This window comes from Gymnoscopelus braueri (genome assembly GCF_963280865.1).
Source record: "Gymnoscopelus braueri genome assembly, chromosome: 15".
In the NCBI taxonomy this organism is placed as follows: Eukaryota; Metazoa; Chordata; class Actinopteri; order Myctophiformes; family Myctophidae; genus Gymnoscopelus; species Gymnoscopelus braueri.
The window spans coordinates 24,237,569-24,260,068 of record NC_137620.1 but is presented as its reverse complement, the minus strand read 5'-3'; the positions used below and the strand labels follow the sequence as shown (position 1 = coordinate 24,260,068).

At 44.9% G+C, this 22,500-nt stretch overlaps 1 protein-coding gene across 1 annotated transcript in view; it reads left to right on the top strand.

Moving 5' to 3' along the window:
• fgf11a (fibroblast growth factor 11a) overlaps window positions 1–22,500 on the top strand; it is a gene marked incomplete at both ends in the record, with an annotated part of 128,748 nt that overhangs the window by 104,542 nt on the left and 1,706 nt on the right. The window lies entirely within an intron of this gene.

Sequence of the window (22,500 nt, the reverse complement as noted above, 5' to 3'; positions counted from 1 at the left end):
GCTCTCATTATGTAGTTTTCAGAGTAGTACTCACTGAAAACAGGTTCGATGCAGGGCACGCAACTTAGACGAGGTGCGACATCACACATCGAATGCCAATCAAAGCCTCAGTAAATTAACTAGCAAGTATGCAGGGACCATTGTGTGACGTGTAAACAAGACAAGCGCTCCCCGCCGTAACCCGACACCAGCATGCAAGAAGAAGTGACTGGCTTGTTGTTTTTCGTCTTGGTGCATTCGGTCTGAATGCTCTTGGACTAGCCAAATTCTGGAGGATCAAACCACATGCATAATTCATGGTTGGGGAATACTAAACAAGGGCAAAGACAGAGCAAAGAAAAAGGTACTGTGAAGATCCTTTATAGGGGTGTTTGTGTGTGTGTGTGTGTGTGTGTGTGTGTGTGTGTGTGTGTGTGTGTGTGTGTGTGTGTGTGTGTGTGTGTGTGTGTGTGTGTGTGTGTGTGTGTGGGAGGGGGGGGATCAACATGTACACAGTTTTGAACAGAGATGATTTTTCTGAGGATTTGTTTAAACCACAACCTGGGACATGTGGACAGGTGACTTTTCATGGTTGCAGTGCCTTACTATAGGCGTCAATGGAGTGAACTCGGCTCCAATTGCATTTTGTTGTCTGTCTTAAATCTGAGCACTTGAACATCTGCTATTTTTGAGAATATTAGAAAAATATTGAAAATGTTTCGATATTTTTTTTACATACAGTAAGTCTTCTCTTCCCGGGGTCCCCCTGGCACAAAACCTTTTCAGATGGGGGGTCTGCAGCCAAATACATATGGGGGGTCCTTGACACTAAACTGTAATTTACTGCATTGGTTCTCAAAGTGGGGTCCGGGGTCCTTGGGGGGGTACCAGGGGGTCCCCAGCTAAATTAGTTAATATAGCGTCACAATCATTTGAACTGCTTTAACCATTATTTTATATTTTGGCTATTTTTGTAAAATCCCTGGCACAAAATATATTTGAGATGTGATATATGTGAATATATTTGAGATGCCCGCAGCCAAATACATATCATTTTGGGGGTCCTTGACATGAAAAAGATTGAGAACCACTGCTGTACTGTACTGTACTGTACTTTACTGTACTGTACTGTACTGTACTGTACTGTACTGTACTGTACTGTACTGTACTGTACTGTACTGTACTGTACTGTACTGTACTGTACTGCGGGTCCACTCACACACACACACACACACACACACACACACACACACACACACACACACACACACACACGTGTGCCTTATCATCAGTGTGAAATACGTTCGTCCTCTAGGAGAGGGTCGATAAGACACAGACGCTTGAGGATTACCTGTGATGGTTGGCCAATCGCAGCTCGTATAAGCCGCTCTAACGTCGTCACGCTCGACCGCGTCCGCGCGTTAGCGTGTCCAATCAAAGCCTAATCCAGGGTCCCCTCTCCACCCCTCCCACCCCCCCCCCCCCCCACCCTAATACCTATTGACTTCTCACAGAGGTCTTACATGAAATCAATTGTCCAGCTGACTGCGCAGCACCGCGCAGGAGGCTCAATGGTTAAACTGCTATGGGCTGGTCCTGTGAGCTTAGATATCGTCTCTGTCGGGTGGAAACCTCATATATCCAATACTGTTACTTTTCGGGATTCAAATTCGAAAATATCGAAAGTAGCAGATGTGGAAGCGACACGAAGCGACACGTTTCGTGCCAATATTTTTTTCGTGCTACTTTTGTTGCTTTTGTGTGACGCTGTAGTGCGATGAAGTAGGGCGAAGAAAATGCACGAAAAGTTTAAATATGGAGATAAGAGGTTTCTGCCCGACTGCGACGATATACTAGGGTCTGAATGATGTCTTATAGGTGTCAAAGGGGAAATGAGATTATGGAAGTGTGTGTGTGTGTGTGTGTGTGTGTGTGTGTGTGTGTGTGTGTGTGTGTGTGTGTGTGTGTGTGCGTGTGCGCGCGTGTGTTCATGAGTGTTATCTTGTGTTCCGTGGGCAGGTGTGAGGAGTAACAGAACACATGTAACGGCATTACGTATTTAACCACCTGAACCCCAGCAGCATGTCTGTATTCTGTGGGGAACGCTCGCCAAAAATAGCAGATCTTAAGGCTGTTTTTGGTGATTTCTTTTTTTTGGGCGAAGACATTTGGTGTAGATGGAAAAAAGCAGTCCAAGTACAGTTGTAAGTTGTAACTCAGGTCCATTTTACTAAGAATAGAGGGTTTAACCACTTATATTATTTCACTTATAAAAAACTTTGGGTCATTGTATCGTCTACTCAGGCTTTTGTGAGCCCCCCAGACCGTTTTTAAGTTGCTTGATTCAGTATTTAGATATTTGATATTGCACGCCCCCTTCCTATACAAACCCATTATAACTTCAAACTCCATTTTTAACATGTTAGATTCATCAAAAACACCCGTCCTTGGTTCTGGTGACTCACCCTGCCCTCCTACACGGCCCCGCGAGGGGGCCGTGTTTTTTCGATAACTTTCTCCATTTATTTTAAATATTTTTTTGGGAAAATGAAAAAAAATTCAATACAATAAAAATAAAAATAAAAATGAATGAAAAAAGTAATCAAAAAAACACGGCCCCCTCGCGTATTAGTAGTGCAGGGTGAGTCACCAGAAACAAGGACGGGTGTTTTTGATGAATCTAACATGTTAAAAGTTTGAAGTTATAATGGGTTTGTATAGGAAGGGGGCGTGTCTGATAAAATGAATATCAAATATCTAAAAACTGAATCAAGCAACTTAAAAACGGTCTGGGGGGCTCACAAAAGCCTGAGTAGACGATAAAATGACCCAAAGTTTTTTTGAAAGTGAAATATCCCTTTAAACCGTCCCTCAGTGTATTTTCTGTTTTTGAAGAAAATAGCAGATCGACAAGCTCACAACATGTCGCAGTGCGACGCGTTGTGAGTTTGTCGATCTGCTATGTTCTGCAAAAGCTTTCCCCACAATACTGATGCTGGCGTTTAAGTGGTTAAGTGGTTAAAATACAAAGTAACTGCGTAACGGCATTGCATTAAAATTACAATTTAAATAGAGGATATTCAGTGTATGGTTCCTTTTTTCTTAAACTATAGTTTTTCCTTATTATTGATGGGATCGAAGGGGCCGTGCTCACTGCTGTGGGAGATTGCATTCATCATTTGTCAGTGTAATGTAGGCTGATACCCAGGAATGATTTGTGGTGGAAATATTCACTATCAGCCTGCATGTCAAAAGAGAAGAATGTATTGTAGGTTATTGTAGCAAGCTTTCCCTATAAGTAAATAAATGATGTCCACACAGTACACACGTGTCACATCTGCACTAAATATACTTGAATGTAAAATTTACATTTAAAAAAATACAATAATAATAAAAGTAAAGAAAAGGCTGCCCACTCGTAGCCACGATGCAGGATTTATTTAAATGAAAACCAATGTTTTGACCTGGAAAGGTCTTCTTTCTGGGAATGAAATGAAAGTAAAAACAAAACAAAACATTTTGTTACAGTAAATGTCAGATAGGCCTAGCTCACATTTATTTAAAACCAATCTGGGAACCCATTCGGTAAAAAAAAAAAAGAACCTTTTTGTGTAGAGACAGAGACTCGGTTTGGCTCCTCCCCTTTCTTAGTCCACTTCCTCCCGGGTGCTTCTGTGTTTATTCCTACTAACAACAACACTACATGTTTAGGACAGTGGTGCTGCTGAGAGATTAATTTAAAACAAAATCTTCAAAAAGAAATCTGAAGTATTTAGATCATGTGCCTTGATTAATCTAACAATATAATGTTACTGATTACATTTTGGAGCATGCATTCAGTTATCTGTAGTGGAATACATATCAGGAAGTAATCGTTCCATCACTGACTTTGTAATCGTTCTTTGTGTCGGTAATCTGTAGTAGGATAAATATTAAAAAGTAATCCTTTCATCAGTGACTTTACAGTACGTGATAATGTGTCAGTAATCTGTAGTGGGATTACACAATGAAAGTAATCCTTTCATCAGTGACTTAATGTGTCAGTAATCTGTAGTGGGAATGGGATGCATAATTAAAGTAATCCTCCCATCACTTTCCAGCAAGGTTCGGAGACACTCAGGGTTCCTTGAGGGGGTTCTAAATGATCTGTAACTCTGACGGCGTACAAATGGAACCCGGGTCCATTTGGTTCCATTTGTACGCCCTCAGAGTTATGGGGGTCCTAGAAATTAAAAGGTTTGAGAACCACTGTTAATCTTTACTCTCTCTTCTGTCTGTTTCTCTGTTCTATTTTACCCCCATCTCTCTCTCTCTCTCTCTCTCTCTCTCTCTCTCTCTCTCTCTCTCTCTCTCTCTCTCTCTCTCTCTCTCTCTCTCTCCCTCCATCCTGCCTCTCCCTCCCTCCACCTCCTCACTCTCTCCCATCCTCCTCCTCCTCCCTCTGTGGGAGTGAGTGATGAGAGCTGAGACCGGCCCATCCGTCACTCCTGGTCAGTGTGTGTGTGTGTGTGTGTGTGTGTGTGTGTGTGTGTGTGTGTGTGTGTGTGTGTGTGTGTGTGTGTGTGTGTGTGTGTGTGTGTGTGTGTGTGTGTGTGTGTGTGTGTGTGTGTGTCAACTGGCACCGGGTGGCCTCCCACTGATGTACGAGGGATCAGTCATGTCTGTCTGTCACAACTATAGACACGCATGAGTGACTGCACACTCACACACAAACACACACGCACGCACACACACACACACACACGCACGCAGGCACGCACTCACACACACAAACACACAGGCTCCTGTCTCCTCTAAATATCTTCTCATTTGGTGTTGTTGTAGTGCACTGTCACAACCTGACGGGTACTTTGTCTAAAAAAGCCTCATTTATACTTACAGCACGCTGGTGTTCTGCACCGCGAACATAGCAGATCTACAAGCTCACGACACGTTGCAGCGTGCAACGGGTTGTGAGCTTGTAGATCTGCTTTGTTCGGTTGCAGTGCGAGGCCGTACACATCAGGCTTTAAACATTCAAGCATAGGCGGGCGTCATTGAACCTGACTCGATTTGACATGCAACGTGCATCTGTGTGTCTGCCTGCATCTCTCTGTTCTGATCATCTCCACATTTCTTCTTGTCCTTCCTTACATTTCTTACGCTCTCGTTTTCCACAGCTCACCCTTTCATTTTTCTATTCCCCCCCCCCCCCTCTCTATCTCTCTCTCTCCCCTCTCTTCCCCTCTGTGTCTCTCATCCCTCTTCTCTTCATAAGTTATGTAATGCAGCATGACAGGACATTTCAGCCAAATCTGCCTGAAATGCAGAAGATGGATTTTGGGTACAAAACAGGAGGGGTGGGGGGGGGGGGGGGGGGGGGTGTAAAGAATAAAATCCCTGCATGGATTTATGCCTTTTTTCTCTTTCTTTTTTTCTTATCCCTCTAAAAGAAGGCCTTTTGGGAGAGCAGAGTATTATATGAGCCACTCTACAGTTCCAGTTAAGAGTGACATGAGTGTTGTTGCCCCTGCATATGTGTTTTGAGCAGCCCCTGCTGGCCACAGGCAGATTTGCATCTCAACGTTTAGGATCGTTGCCATGGATGGAAAGAGCAGTGGTTCTCAAAGTGAGATCCGGGGACCTCGGGGGTCCTTGGAGCAAAAATGTGTTAATACAGCATCCCAACAATTGTATCCATTTATATGTTGGCTATTCAAAAATAGCTAGGAAGATTTTTGAACTAATCTTCTCTTCTGGGGGTCCCTGGCACAAAACCTCTTCAGTTGGAGGTCCGCAGCAAATACATATCAAATAGGGGGTCCTTGGCATGAAAAAGTTTGAGAAGCACTGGGAAAGAGATACCAAAATTGTCCTACTCAAGTACTGTTACTCTTACTTACTATTTAAATGTCTTGAAATCTTGAAAGAACTACTGGTTTAGAAGGCATTTGTAGAATCGGCCTCAGGTCTTAATGGGTTAAGTGGGTAAGAGAATGACCCCCCAAAGGCCACTGCAGCATCCTGACTATAACCATTTCAATATGAATACATCCAACCAGCCAGTCCCTCTCCAGTTCAATATGAATACATCCAACCAGCCAGTCCCTCTCCAGTTCAAATATGAATACATCCAACCAGCCAGTCCCTCTCCAGTTCAATATGAAAACATCCAACCAGCCAGTCCCTCTCCAGTTCAATATGAAAACATCCAACCAGCCAGTTCAGAGCTGCTCTCCAAAGTGCTGAGCATCTTCTCTTTATGACAAATCTGTCTCATAGAAAATGGGTTCAAAACTGAAATAGAATCTCCTCCCGATTGTGTCACAACAGCATAACTGTAGGCTACTCTGTAATTTGTGACTTCCCAAAAGTAGTTCAGTATAATACTGATCTACTTTAGTTGAATGTACACTTTCTGATTTTAGAATGTTCTAAAAAAAAAATCACACCCTGTGTGAAGTGGGCGGTGTATTCCTAGCTAACTACAATGATGTATGTACCAATGATGTATGTATCACTGTATCATATGTATCACTAGCCAATCACAACATGTGTCTTGCTAGCTAATCACAATACTGAATGGAGTCGATCAATCATATACAAAGTAAAAATAAATACATTTATTGAAACACTCTTTATGATGGACAAAACCATAACTTGAAAAAAACCAATTTATGGTTTTTTTCAAGTTATGGTTGCTTATATAGGGCTATGCACATGTGTCATGTGACACTGGCCAATCACAGTCCTGAATAGATTGTGATTGGCCAATCACAGCGCAGGATAATTCTACAAATTTCCTGGGCCCGGATCACAGCGCAGGAAATGTACATTTTTCCAAATCTCACTTATAGGGGCGGTTTCACCGCCCAAAAAATCACACCCAGTGTGAAGTAGGCGGTGTGGTCACAGTGGTCATCACAGTGATGGAAGTTCACTTAAAGAAAAGTAATATTGTGGACCAACCATTGTACACCCCTAACTTAAAAAAAAACATAAATGTGTTTTTTTTTAAGTGCATAGTCCTATTTATAGGGCTATGCACATGTGTCATGTGTCACTAGCCAATCACAGTCCTGAATAGACTGTGATTGGCCAATCACGGTGCAGGGTTAGGGGGGTACACTGGTGGCCAATCACAGCGCAGGGTTGGGGGGGTGCAATGGGTGAGGGGCGGGGGGTACAATGGTGGCCAATCACACATGTCGATGTCCAAACCTCACATATAGGGGCGGTTTCACCGCCCAAAAAGAAAAGAAAATGGAGTGTCCTTCCACAGGTTTCACCAGGCAGGTCATGTCATTTGTTAATGAGGTAATCAAACGTGCACTGCACTGGCTATGACGACATTAGAGACTATGGATGATGATGGAGCTGTTGTTCCCCAAATGGAAGGAACGTTTTAAGCCTAGCCTGCTCTTAAACTAACAGTGTCTGCCTCCTGGACCAAACCTCGAAGATGGTTTCAACAGGAGAGCATCCTGATAGTTGAAAGTTCTCTCTAGGTTGAGATTCTAGGAGCCACAAAGTAAGCCTTCATAGCCTACTGGGAATGCAGGGACGCAGACGTGTGCACTCACACTCACACACGCACACACACGCAATCTTTAAATACACACTCCAAGGATTATGAGAAAATAGTCGTCAAGAAAACTATCAACAAGTATAGTAAAAAGACAAATATAGATGTAATCTGAACATTGTTGGCTCAGTTTTAAAAATGCCCAAAATAGAGTCAAGATATGCTTAAGAATACCAATTTTAATACATTCCTCGAGTCCAAATTGTATGGAATATGTGTTTGTTTGTATGTTGTATACTAGATATTTCCCTTTTTGGGTGTAACATAGGGTTAAAATTAACCCTATGGGACATTATTTCAGTCTGGTACATGGCAGAATTTTAAATACACACGTCAAGGATTAAGAGAATGCAGTTGGTAAGAACTATTAAGTAAAAACAGAAATATATGATATGAACATTTTCAGCTCAGTTTTTTTTGTGCTGTTTTTGTCCTGTAGAGTCAAGATGTGCTTGAATCTTAATAATAACCACTTTATTCCTTGGGTCCAAATTGTTTTTCTTTCTTTTTTACAATTTTTAAAAAATCATTTTTTGCTTCGCTTGGCCGCGGCCCCAGACTGCCCGGCCCTTCTGGCATCTGCCAGAAGTGCCAGACCGTCCAATCCGGGCCTGGCATATAGCAAAAGATAGCACGCATTTCTCACCTTCTTTCCTCAAAACTGCAGCAGGAGCACTGATGGTGGTTTATTTGGTACTGACAAGTTTTACTTGCATTAACTGTTCAACAATATGTTGTTGTTTTTTTGCCAACACTTTTTTCCGCCTCTCCAAACTGCCGCTCTAGCCTCTAGGCGGTCGCCTAGGTCCCTGCTGATGACTTAACTCATTCAGTGCCACTGGACGTCTAAAACGTCCGTTGTGATATAAGCCCTGTGCCACTGGTAGGGATGCCACAATCTGACCTTGAGCCAATTCGAAATTCGGACAGCCCTGGCGAATATTTTTCGATTATTCGCGCCTCCGACCAAGTGGAGCTTACTATGTAACCGTGCTCGGTTTGTGTGTGTGTCTGTGTGTCTGTGTTCATGCTCTCATTGGCTCGCGCCCCCATGTGACTCACATGCGTGCACTGCCTGTAAGCAGACGCCAGAGTGCGCCAGAGTGCAGGAATTTAGACAATGCTCTGATTACAATGCACAACAGCCTGCAAAACACACACACACACACACACACACACACACACACACACACACACACACACACACACACACACACACACACACACACACACACACACACACACACCATATATGGGTAGTGGTGGAAAAAGTACTCAAATGTTTTACTTAAGTAAACGTACCAATACTGAAATGTAGAAATACTCTGTTACAAAAAGTCCGGAATTAAAAATGTACTTCGCCAGTTTAGGTAAAGGGATACATTCAAGGAGAGTCACAGACACGAGAGGTTTTGCAGTGCAAACATTTACTGGAGGAAATGACGGTACAATAATCACGGGCACCTGGATCTCCAGGTACCTAAGTAACCATGACACCATGTTACCATGACAACCACACACCCATTCCTGGCGCCACCCTTTTTTCTTCAAGATATCCCACCCTTTTTCCAAGACAACCCATTAATCTTACAACACATTGTGCATCCCACAATCCCCCCCCCAAAAAATGTCCTTTTGAACATAGTCCAATCACATAATATCATGATTTTATCACATTTATCACATTTCACAACTGCAGCCTATCTGGTGCCCGCCGCTCGCGCCCCGATCGGCGAGGCATTATACACGGGTCACGGGTCGGTCCAGGAGGACTGACCCCTTTCTCAGAATCCAACCTGGGTGCCTCGGGAGGCGACACAGTCTCGTCTGACTGGTCCATGTCCCCGCCAAGCGGAACCGGTGTCGACAGGGGCTCAGACATGTCTGCTGACATGCCACCATGGGGACAACGGGGTGACATAGGAGGCTCTGCTATAGCTGGTGGTGTATCGGGGCCACGTAGAGAAGACTCATCTGGATCCTCATCGGACGACAGACCAGTGTCCACTGGACCCGTGACTGCAGAAGGGCCTATCACCTTGTAGCAATCACTCAATCTGACTCTGTAGGAGGTACGGCGCAGCTGATTACCCGTAAACTTCTGAATGTTGCACCATGCTCCATCAACGCTGACGACCAGGTATCTGTCACGGGCTCTTGACTTGTTCCGATCCCCGTATAGGTACACAAGATCTCCCGGCTGGAGAGACACTGGCACAGCTGCACGGCCGGATGGTGTTTTCGACCTCATGCTGTATGGATGGTTGGCAACACGCTGCGACTGCTGTTCTCTGATGAGAGCCTGGTCATCGACAGGTAACTGCTTATGGGAGAATTGATCCCGCTGAAACAACATCTCACGGGCAGCCAGCCCACGTGACCTAACACGGCTGTTCAAGCGGGCTGTGGAGACAGAGAGCAGCAGAGGGGTAACAACTTTGCAATTTGGCTCCATACGCAAGATCTCACCTTGCAGTTCTTGAATAGCTTTCTCAGCCACCGGATTCTTGTTGACGTTCTTGACCTTGCCCACTTCCACGACAATCCTGTGTCTAGCGAGAACCTCATCTCCTTCCAACGAAGCAAATCCAGGAGCTGGGTCAGTTCTAATTACTGCAAAGGGCCCATCAAGTGGACATATGCCTACACATAGGCGAAGTAACGCGTCTCTGAGTGTCTCTGCGCGTTCGTTCTCAATGATGGACGTCAACGTGAATGATGTCACACACTCTCGAACAACAAGAATGAACTGGCGTTCACGCCTAAACACATCGGCTGCAAAGGCGGCCCCAACGACCTCGGGTGGGTCACTCGTAGACTGGTCAAGCATGAATACAGGGGCTTTTTTCAGGGACGCACATTGATGACACCCGTCAGCGACCATGTCCAAAGCATAGAAGTAACGCTGCACAACTGTCTTCAACTGGTGGGTGGTTGGATGGTCCAGCTTAATATGGAGAGAAGTGAGTAGGCCATCCAGAGCAGCCCTGGGCACTACAATGCACTCAGTTGATGCCGCAAGAGGAGTGTGGCGACGGACAACCAAGAGACCATCCCTGGACAACGTGGCTGCATTCAAGTAACGCTTCACATCACGCACATTTGTCAGTTTCTTCGATGGTCGTGTACCCTGACGGAGATGAGCACCTGTACGTCGGAGGTCCGAGCACTCCGACTGTATAGCCAACCAAGCTGACCTAGAAGTGAACGGCATTTTCTGAGCTCCCCTCATAATGTCCCCGGTGCTCACCTGGCGCACAACAGACTCAGCCGCCACCTGAACGAATGTACATATCTGGCAAGTTGGATTGTCACACTCTAGTGCATTGCGGCTAGCAAAATCAGACGGTAAGATAGATGCCCCCGCCACATGCCGGACAAGCACCTGGTACCGGCTAGCTGTTGACAGGAATGAAGTAACACGAGGGCTTGCAGAGAACTCCCCCTTACACAGTTTCTCAAAGGCCTGGACACATGGCTTGCTGTCTGTCAGAACACATGTCCTCTGAGACGACTGAATAATATAGGGGGCAAAGTGCTTCACTGCTGCTGCTATGGACAAGGCCTCAACCTCACAGGGCAGCCAGGTGGACTGATTTTTGCGTAATTTAGCACTAAAGTACCCTGCAACTTTCACAGTGTCCTTACAGGTGATGTACAGCGTGGCTGCCAACCCCGGATCCCTGACAGCACCATCAGTAACAATCCATAGCTGGTCAGCAGGTCGTGGCAATGTAATGGCGTGGGCCGAGGACAAGGCCTTCTGGGAGTTACTGAAAGCACACAGCAGCTCGTCTGACCACTGGATCACGTCCTTTGAGTCTCTCCCAGCAATCACGTCATCAAGTGGAGCAAGTGTGGTAGCACAGTTTTTGAGTACACGAGCCAGCACCTTGTACGCTCCAATGAATGACCGCATCTCAGTCACAGTCTTTGGGGGAGGGCACGCAGCCAGGGCGGATACACGGTGAGGGGTGGCTCGGATAGTGCCTTGACGCCACACCCAGCCTAGAATAGATGTCTGTATGGGCGCTACTGTGGTCTTGGTGGCGGCAAGTTTCAATCCACAATGCTGCAACGCTGACAATACCCTCCTCCAGATGGCCAACAGGTCGTCAAGAGTATCTGCGCCACAGTACATGTCGTCTGCCACTTTGGCTATGTGGCCTTGCTCAAGAAGCTCCCCGAACACCCTGCACGTCAACTCCTCCAACGCCGTCTCAGACCCTGGCATGCCCATGGCGCTACGCACGTACACGCGAACGCCCTTGAACGGTGTAACAACTCCACAATATTTCCATGAGTCCCTGGATAAGGGGATTTGATAAAAGGCTTTGGTGAGGTCAGTAGCAATAATGTACTTCCACTGAGCTATCAAACGTAAGGTGGAGTCAACATCAGGCATAAGTGACGGTTGAGGTTTACTGTACCGGCCAACGTCTGCGAATGCTGTGACGAGGCGAGATCCGCCCCCCGACTTCTTCACAAGAAATGATGGATTGACGTACTCAACTGCAGCGCCAACATCCTCAGGCTTTCTGAAGACACCCATCTGCTCCAAAGTGTCAAACTGAGCCTGAAGCTCCTGCAACTGACCCCTGGAATACTGCGGGACCCTGCCCTTACGCTGTGGGGGTTGAACAGGCCCCATATTCACTTTGGCCTGGAAGGGTCCCACAGCACCATTGTATCCTTTGAATTGTGGGTCAAACACAGTGTCAAACTCTCTGTGCAACACACGGAACTTGTCTCTGATGACCGGGGGCATAATGTTGTCTGGATCCAAAGCTACAAGGTCAGAAAAGGGGGCAGATTTGGGCACAAGGCCAGACTTCGGAGATTCAACTACTACTGGAACATTTTCACATGATGGGGCAAACGTAGCTCTAACACGGCATACATGGTCATGTCTCTGGATCAACTGCGGTTCCCTGGTGAAGTTAGGGACTCGGATCTTCCCTGCCACGCCGTGCAGTAACACTGGAGCAAGCCATTGGTGTGCGTGTCTTTGATCAACATGCGGCTCAACAGCCAACTCGCCATCCACGTCACAGAGGTCGGCTGGCAGATCAAGCTCGATGTACTTCCCAGGCCACACTGTAGACTTGTCAGGTGCACTGAGTACATGTGCACGCCGCACCACATGTCTATCGCTTTTGTGCTGAGTTCCATAATAATAGGTGTTTTCACCCACACACACCTGATGTTTGGCTGGCCTGATCGACACGTCGTTCTTCACCATGAACGGGATCCCAGCCAAGATGTCTGAATCAAGGTTCGCCACGACAAGGCCTTCAAAGTAGAGATTGTGCCCGGCCCTTTGAAAGCATGTTCTTATCTCTCCCAATACCTTCAACGGGGACGAGCCGTCTGCCTGATGGGCCAATTGTGTGGTCTTTGTGACGGTGACGCCCAGTCTTGTGGCACATGATGCCTTCATCATATTTCCTGTTGCGCCACTGTCAATAGTGAGTCTTACAGCTCGATGTCCATGAAAGGTGTCAAGATACGGTGATGACTTGATGACCACCCGCTGAACAACGCTGGCTGCAGTCATCTCTCCACCAGCGAAGTTGTCTGATTCGTCCTCAGACTCACTCTGCTCCCCTGTAACCTGCCGTGTCCTTGCCATGAACCTTTTGTCCTCAGGGGGCAGAAATGAGCATTTGCTCAAGAAATGTTCATCAGGCCTTCTGGCCTCCTTACACAGAGGGCACACGCTCCTCCTCGGAACATGATTCATCTGTTTTGGCTTGGAAAATCTAGAGCTAGAAAATCTAGAATTAGACCTGGAGAATCCGGAAACAGCTGTGCGCATAGCCCTTGCCTCCTCTGAAGCCTGTAGTTCATTTAATAGGGAATCAAGGGCTTGCGAAATCTCTGGCTTAATGGATGCGAGCGTCCGTGAACGTAGCTCTGTGCCATACCGCTGCTTCACAAGTCTGGGTAGGTCATCATGCAGGAGGCGGAGCCATGTAAGCACAATAAAGTTCTCAAGTGATGGTGACAGCTCCTCATCTTCTGTCACAACTTCTCCCATGTGACTAATCCCAGAGTCTTTGTGCAACATACTGTCCTCCACAAACGCCATTAAGCGCTGGAATAAGTCTTCTGGTCTTTCATTAGGTTCCAATTTAATAGCAGCAAAGTCAATGAAATGTGCTCCTGTGCACTGAAATCCATAATGCTGACGGATAGCCTGCCATATACTGTCAATGGATGTAGAATTTTTCACTATGCTTTGACGTGAAATCACAGGACAATAATTGGCTATTTGTCCAAGCATTAATTCCAACATGCTTACTTTTTGTTCCTTTGTCCGCCGCTGCGCGAGGGGGAGGTCCTCCCCGTCGTCATGGAAACCTCTGTGAGGAGACGCTCTTGTCTTTTTCTCCCACGCTGCGCTGTCAACAAGGAACCGGGCGAATTCAGTGTCGAGTAACAGTGTGTAACGGAGATTCTGTCGCCAGTTCTCAAACGAGTTCACATTTTCTATCTTGGTTAAGCACCATTGTTTCGGAGCTCTTAGTGACGTTGCCATATTGCGAGCTGCACGCTCGTAATCCTCTCGCGTTCTGACGGTAGAATAAATCCACAGTGCGACCGTCTCTTCACAAGACTTTTGATATGAAATCCTTTTTCGGCATGAGACGTAAGTCCAATCGCCGCTGCCACCACGCCAGTTTAGGTAAAGGGATACATTCAAGGAGAGTCACAGACACGAGAGGTTTTGCAGTGCAAACATTTACTGGAGGAAATGACGGTACAATAATCACGGGCACCTGGATCTCCAGGTACCTAAGTAACCATGACACCATGTTACCATGACAACCACACACCCATTCCTGGCGCTTGAGTAAAAGTGCAAAAGTATTGGTATCAAAATATACTCATTATGCAGAATGTCCCATCTCACAAGTTTTTAAATGTATAAAATGTATTTAAAAAATCACACCCTGTGTGAAGTGGGCGGTGTCTTGCTAGCTAATCACAATACTGAATGGAGTCAACCAATCATGTACAAAAAATAAATACATTTATTGAAACACTCTTTATGATGGAAGAAACCATAACTTAAAAAAAAAAAAATCACACCCTGTGTGAAGTGGGCGGTGTCTTGCTAGCTAATCACAATACTGAATGGAGTCAACCAATCATGTACAAAAAATAAATACATTTATTGAAACACTCTTTATGATGGAAGAAACCATAACTTAAAAAAAACAAATTTATGTTTTTTTTTAAGTTATGGTTTCTTATATAGGGCTATGCACATGTGTCATGTGACACTGGCCAATCACAGTCCTGAATAGACTGTGATTGGCCAATCACGGTGCAGGGTTTGTTGTACAAATATCCAAACCCAGGGTCCCCACGGTCATGAAATTCCTGGAAATATTTTGAAATTGAAAAAAAAATAATCCAGTACTGGAAAAGTTTGGGAATTTATCAAAGGTCCTGGAATTTATCAAGGGTCCTGGAAAAATATTTGGCTATGCATTGTTTTTGGCTATTGATTTTGTTAATACAAAACATTTTCATAAACATGTATAACATTACACGAAATATGTAACATAAGTAGTTTTTCGCCGAACGGGCTGTGTGATGGCATATATTATTTAAATAAAATAAGTCATACGGATGCCATAATGAGTCTTCCAGTGAGCTATGCCCTAATTTTGAATGAAATTGTACTATTCTATATTCTATGCTTTATTTTTGCTACACTGCCTATCTTTGGGCATTCTACATAGGAGTAAGAGACACATTATTGCGCTGAATGATTGTTATATAGGCCTGGAAATTGGGCTAAATATTCTGGAAAAGTTTTGGAAAAGTTTTGGAAATTCATTGCTAAAAATGTGTGGGGACCCTGCAAACCTCACTTGTACATTTTTGGCCAATCACAGCGCAGGATTTGTTTTACAAATATCCAAACCTCACTTATAGGGGCGGTTTCACCGCCCAAAAATGTATGGTTTTTTTTAAGTTATGGTTTCTTATATAGGGCTATGCACATCTGTCATGTGACACTGGCCAATCACAGTCCTGAATAGACTGTGATTGGCCAATCACGGTGCAGGGTTAGGCGGGGTACATTTTTGGCCAATCACAGCACAGGATTTGTTGTACAAATATCCAAACCTCACTTATAGGGGCGGTTTCACCGCCCAAAAAGGACAATTATGTGGAAACAGCTATACAAAGTAACAAGAGTATAGGGGCGGCAGTGGCTAAGGATGTAGCTTGGTAATATCAGAAGGTCCTCGGTTCGATCCCCAGCTCCCCATGGGTTAGTGTCAAAGTGTCCTTGAGCAAGACTGTGGACCCCTAACTGCTCCACAGCGAGCAGGTTGGTACCTTTCATCATTTCCTCCACCATCGATGTGTGAATGTGATGCACATTGTTAAGCGCGTTGTATGAAGGTGCTATGTAAATGCACCATTTAAAATGTTCACCCTTTACTTTACTTCCCCTGGATTATTGCTACTTCTTCAAGTGCATTCATTGATGTATAATTGTGCTGAGATGACAGGCTGTTAAAGGTTCTCTTTTGGTGTGTCTTTAGTTTGATGTGTGACGGCTCTTTTCAAGGTGGACTATACTTACGAACTAATCCTTCTCTTTGACCCGGAGGTGGTGAAGAGAAATTGTCGATGCATCTACTAATCTCTGGTGCAAAATCACTCTGGCAAGCATGAAAATCAGGACAGAGCCCTGCAGTGTGTAGAACAGATCAGTGTGGGCAGGTGTGCTGGGCTGGCTCAGTTGTGCTCATTTTGTGTTTTATTCAAGGAGGATTTGTTTTCCAGTTCAGAGTTAAAACTACAGCAGATTAAATAAATACAGGCCACATAAGTGTACACGTCTAAGTCTGAAGCGCTGTAGCCCTAGCCTGGTAAACCCTCCCTCCGGAAATCTCAATTCCATTTCATTTCAGGAGTGAGTCTGGCATGATCCGCCTTTCTGCAATATTGGCTCTGTATGCCAAACGGCCGGGCCTATCAGCGTCGTCGCTCATTGTTCTGTGATTGACAGCTTACGTTGGCCAATCAGGTGGCGAGTTCGAGTGAGCCCAAAACACGAACGGCAGCCATCTTTTTCTTGTGCGGCCAATTCTCCGCTATTTTTTTACTTCAAAAAGCTCTCTAACTTCTATTTTGAGGCACGGAATTTACTTATAAGATATCGTTTGGATAGAATTTTGTTGTTTAACTTCATATATGTGGTCAATTAATCATGACAAAGCCTATTTAAAAATAAAAATTTAGAGAACCGGTAGGGGCGGGCAGTGACATCATTTTATCCGAATAAGGCAACCCATTTTGGGTATGGCTGTCTCAAAAGTCCCGTCGCGTCACATTAAGACTGGTGAACTGCTGATTGGCTGAAGGGGAAAAATTATCATTGGCTGAAGGGGTTGTCAGTCAACGGTATTACTCCCGCCCAACTCCAGCACAGCCAATATTGCAGACAGGCGGATCAGGCCAGACTCACTCCTGAAATGAAATGGAATTGAGATTTCCGGAGGGAGGGTTTACCAGGCTACTGTAGCCCACACATATGTTCACAATTATTGATATTTATTGATATCTGATGTGATATGAATTCTTTGACGTTTTGGGGGGAAAATTCTAAATTCTAATGCAGCAAATGCAATGATATTAAAAAGAAAATGTACGGTGTACTTTTTAATACTTAATTTTAAAAGCCAGTACTCTAGTAATTCAAGTATAACTTTGACTGAGCAACTTTCACTTGAAGTTGAGTAGTGACCAGGAGTATCTATACTTGGAGTCAAGTACTGAGGTAAGTAGGCTACTCTACTCCACCACTGGACACTTCTGAAGCGTATGCATGCTTTGATCCCCAGGGACCCCAGGAAGAGTACCTGCTGCAGCTGTAACACTACAGTAAGCTAATGGGGATCTAATAAATAAATAAAATATTCAATGACGGGACGTGTTAACCTCCTGGCCTTGAGATAAAGTCCATCTGGTTTTGAAAATGCTTCAGAGGAACAGCTTAAGACGGTGGTTCTCTCACACCTTTTAATTTCAAATACCCCCATAACTCTGACATCGTACAAATGGAAACAAATGGACCCATAAGGGTCCATTTGGCTCTATTTGTACACTCTCAGAGTTACAGACCTGTAAAGGGTCTATTTGGAACCCCCTCAAGGAACCCTGGGGGTCCCTGGACTCAACTTTTAGAACCCACTGGCCTAAGGCAAATCTAATATATGGTGACCATCAGACTTGTTTTGTGTTGAAGAAGGTCAGATATCGGACAAATCGCGCCGTCCCCTCCTGCATTGGTCCCTGCTGATGAATGGGTAACTGATTATATCGTGAGAATTATGCCTAATTCAATGTTAATTTCTAGGCGCTGACTCAACATCAATCAGCATTTGTTAACAGACTTTAATGAGCGGCGGTAACCTCTTGGGCGCCATAGCTGATGTGGCAGTGTGTGTGTGTGTGTGTGTGTGTGTGTGTGTGTGTGTGTGTGTGTGTGTGTGTGTGTGCGTGCGTGCGTGCGTGCGTGCGTGCGTGCGTGCGTGCGTGCGTGCGTGCGTGCGTGCGTGCGTGCGTGCGTGCGCGCGCGTGCGTGCGCGCGCGCGCGTGTGTGTACACACGTGTGCATCCATGCATGTAAAGTACTGATCTTTCTTGAGCAGTGTGTGTGTGTGTGTGTGTGTGTGTGTGTGTGTGTGTGTGTGTGTGTGTGTGTGTGTGTGTGTGTGTGTGTGTGTGTGTGTGTGTGTGTGTGTGTGTGTGTGTGTGAGATGGTGAAAACCGCATTCGTGCACCAATGTCTGTCCGGAGGAAAACAACACGTATGCTGATGGCACCATCAGAAACATAATTGTTGCTGTCAGGCAGAAACCTCATATCTCCATATTTCAACTTTTTAGGTTTTTATTCTCCATAAATGAATGCCCTACTTCATCACACAAGAGTGTCGCACAGAAATAGTGAAAATAGCAAATCTACAAGCTCCACAACGTGTCGCGATGCGAGACTTTGTGAGCTTTAAGATTGGCTATTTGAATTAAAAATAAAAAAAATAAAAATCACACCCAGTATGAAGTGGGCGGTGTGGTCACAGTGGTCATCACAGAAGAAGTGATGGAAGAAGTGATGGAAGAAGTGATGGAAGAAACCATAACTTTAAAAAAACTTTTTTTAAGTTATGGTCCTATTTATAGGGCTATGCACATGTGTCATGTTTCACTAGCCAATCACAGTCCTGAATAGACTGTGATTGGCCAATCACGGTGCAGGGTTAGGGGGGTACATTTGTGGCCAATCACAGCGCAGGATTTGGTGTGCAAATATCCAAACCTCACATATAGGGGCGGTTTCACCGCCCAAAAAAATAAGTACAACCGATTTTAATGCTATGCTAACTCATTTTGTTGGGAACTAATGGTGTATATAGATAGATAGATAGATAGATAGATAGATAGATAGATAGATAGATAGATAGATAGATAGATAGATAGATAGATAGATAGATAGATAGATACCTTTATTGATCCCGTGGGTGAATTTCAGTCGCCCAGAGGCAGCACAGCAGTTAAGAGTTACAAAGTTACAGTACAGAGTAAAGAAAGTACTGTCGTATACAGCAATACAAAGGCAAGAAAAACAATAAGAAGCATCGTCAATACAGAACAACAGTATACAATAGTATACACCTATGCAACTATCCTATTGATATATCTGCACAACAAACAAGCTAAGAAACAATTCATTGCAGTTGTGCTAAGCTGCGTGGTAATACATCAGTGGGACAGAATAGCTGGGATCTGCTTCGATGTAGCTCATTAATATGAACCCATTTTAAAGCATTGATATTCTTGTTTGATTCCCCCTGTTTGTTGCAGTAATTAGATACACAGTCTAAATGCCTATTCCTATTACCTTCATCTTTTTTACAGTACATTTCTAGAGCAGTTCCCTTTGTACAGTACTGCATGTGCAGATATGCTGGGTCAATAAAAGTGATTGTGAATGTTGATCCTGATTATCGATTGCGATCTAAGAGGAAACAGTAAAGCTCACAAACAGCTGCGTAGCCCTGCTGAGAGTGGTCAAAGTGCAACGTCAGCATCTGCCATTCCGAGGATATCTTTGATCCCCGATGGGTGATAAATGCTTATAGTACACAGTGAGCTTATACTGTAGATGGGCTATTTTAGCAACTTTTGTTTTACATTTTGGAAATTCTTGGAAGTTTGTTTGAAAAGTTTGGCAAATGTGGGAGAATTGGGGGATTTTTCAAGTCAAGTCTTTGGAAATATTGGCAAATTCTTTTACCTATAATAATGTCTAACATACATATCGTTGATGTGCCTCACAGAAACCTCGTATCTCCATACTTATTATGTTTTATTGTAAATTAATGTCCTACTTCATCATACAAGAGTGTCAGATCTACAAGCTCACAAGAGCTTGTAGATCGTTCACTATTTAAAAATGCTTTTTCTTAAATGATAAAAATACAGAAAATACATGGAATAAACATTGTATCTGATGGGCAGCCACGCCGACACACAAATCATATAGACACACCATGTTGTCTCTGTCGGGTGGAAACCTCATGGGACCAAAACTGTTCAAATTCAAATTAAAAAATTGGGGAAAAAAATCAGATCTGCAAGCTCAAAATGTGTCACTCCGTGCCGCTTTTTGAGCTTGCAGATCTGCTATTTTGGATACTTTTGAGTGACGCTGTAGTATGATCAAGTAGGGCATTCATTTACGAAAAGAACGCAAAAAGTTAAAATGGCGATAAGATGTTTCTGCCCGACAGCAACGATTTGTTTTACTCAGAGAGGACACAATGGCTTCTGTTTAAGTGGCTCAGAAGAAAAGTCCCCTTTACCACTGGGGACAGAGAGTGACTACTATACAACCCATCTTTGCATACAGCATGACAAAGCACTTCCTAGATTGCTTGTTTGCCAATTGAGATGTCTGGAGAACTTCAATCAGCTGTTGCCTTCTCTCTCTCTCGCTCTCTCGCTCTCTCGCTCTCTCTCTCTCTCTCTCTCTCTCTCTCTCTCTCTCTCTCTCTCTCTGTGTCTCTCACATCTTTAATTGCTTGTCTCTGTTGGCTTTTGATTCGTTAAAGTTCCTTGGAGACTCAGCCTGTTGAATCTGTTGTTAATGGCTCATGGCCACAGGTGGCTTCCTTCGCACACACACACACACACACACACACACACACACACACACACACACACACACAGACAGATCCCAGTGGTCTCTCAGGATGATAACCGCTCAGTAAATGAGAGGAGCAATTGGGGACCCATGCTTTGCTCAAGGTTGGCGTCCCCTGTGGTCCGACCATGATAGAGTCTCAACTCAATAGACACACACACACGTCTCTCTCACACACACACACACACACGTCTTACACACACACACACACACACACACACACACACACACACACACACACACACACACACACACACACACACACACACACACACACACACACACACACACACACACATATACTGTACACCCTCCCACCACCATCCACCCCTACCCATTATTCAAACAGAAGATTCAATTTAATCCACATAATTACACAATTAATGAACTTGAGCGGTGATAGGGGTGGGGTGGGCTCGGGGGCCGGGACGCAAGTGTGGTCTCTGTGTGGCGTTAGCTCCAGCAGGAGATAGAATCCCATACAATTATCCTGTATGCACTTGGCTGGTGATCAGATGGGACTTCTATAGCGCAGTGCAAACACATCTAATGCCTAATTTATGCTCCGTCGGATGACGCTGTTGCACGCAGAAAATAGCCAATTTACAAGGTCATACGCCGAAGTATAAATCAGTCTTAATGATAGCGATTGCGATTATGGCTTGTGGGGGACTATAGACTGTAGACCTCTGTGCTGTTAGAGCTAAGGTAATGGGCGGGCGAGGGAATGAATGGCTGCCTAAGTGAATGGATGTGTAATTAAAGCATAGGGCACCGAATGAATGTAATTAGCTTATGTATGTGGGGTGTAATGGCTATAGGCAGACGTTAGGAGGGCTGCAATCCTGTTGAGGGAGGGAGCGAGAGGAGAGAGGAGAGGAAAGGAAGGCAGGGGAAATGAGGAGAAGGATCTAAGGAAAGGATGCTGCAAAGAGGGGCAGAGAGAAAAAGAGAGTGAGACGGGGGGAGAGAGAGAGAGAGAGAGAGAGAGAGAGAGAGTAAAGTCCTTATTCAGGTCTTTTCTGCTCACCAGTCACATCAAGGCTCCAAATCAATCCTGCAAATTGGTTTGTTCCCCCGACAAGGTTACTAAAATGACGGAGGGATGGAGAGAGAGAGCAGAGAGATGAAGAGAGGGAGAAGGAGGAGGAGAAGGAGGGGATACGAGACGAGAGAGATAACAAGGGGGGTGCACAGCCAATGTTGACATATTGTCAGATGCACAGCAGCTCTATTTGTTTGAGCGTACGTGCGCGCGCGGGTGTTGTGTGTGTGTGTGTGTGTGTGTGTGTGTGTGTGTGTGTGTGTGTGTGTGTGTGTGTGTGTGTGTGTGTGTGTGTGTGTGTGTGTGTGTGTGTGTGTGTGTGTGTGAAGCAGGGTGAAGGCCAACAATGAGGCTGTTAAACTGTGAAGGGGTGAAGGATTCGGTTGATTGTAGTTGAAGTATCTGAATTATGGCATCCCAGCTCACACACTACTCAGTCCAGGTGGTAAATAGGTGTGTGTGCGTGCATGTGTATGTGCACGCTCGCGTGCGACCATGCCCATGCGCGACCATGCCCGTGCCCGAGCGTTATCATTTGTGCGTATCAGTGAGCAAGTCTGTGTGTGGGAGAGTTTGTGTTCGTGTGCATGCTACTGTTGCTACCACCGTGTGTGTGTGTGTGTGTGTGTGTGTGTGTGTGTGTGTGTGTGTGTGTGTGTGCGTGTGCGTGTGT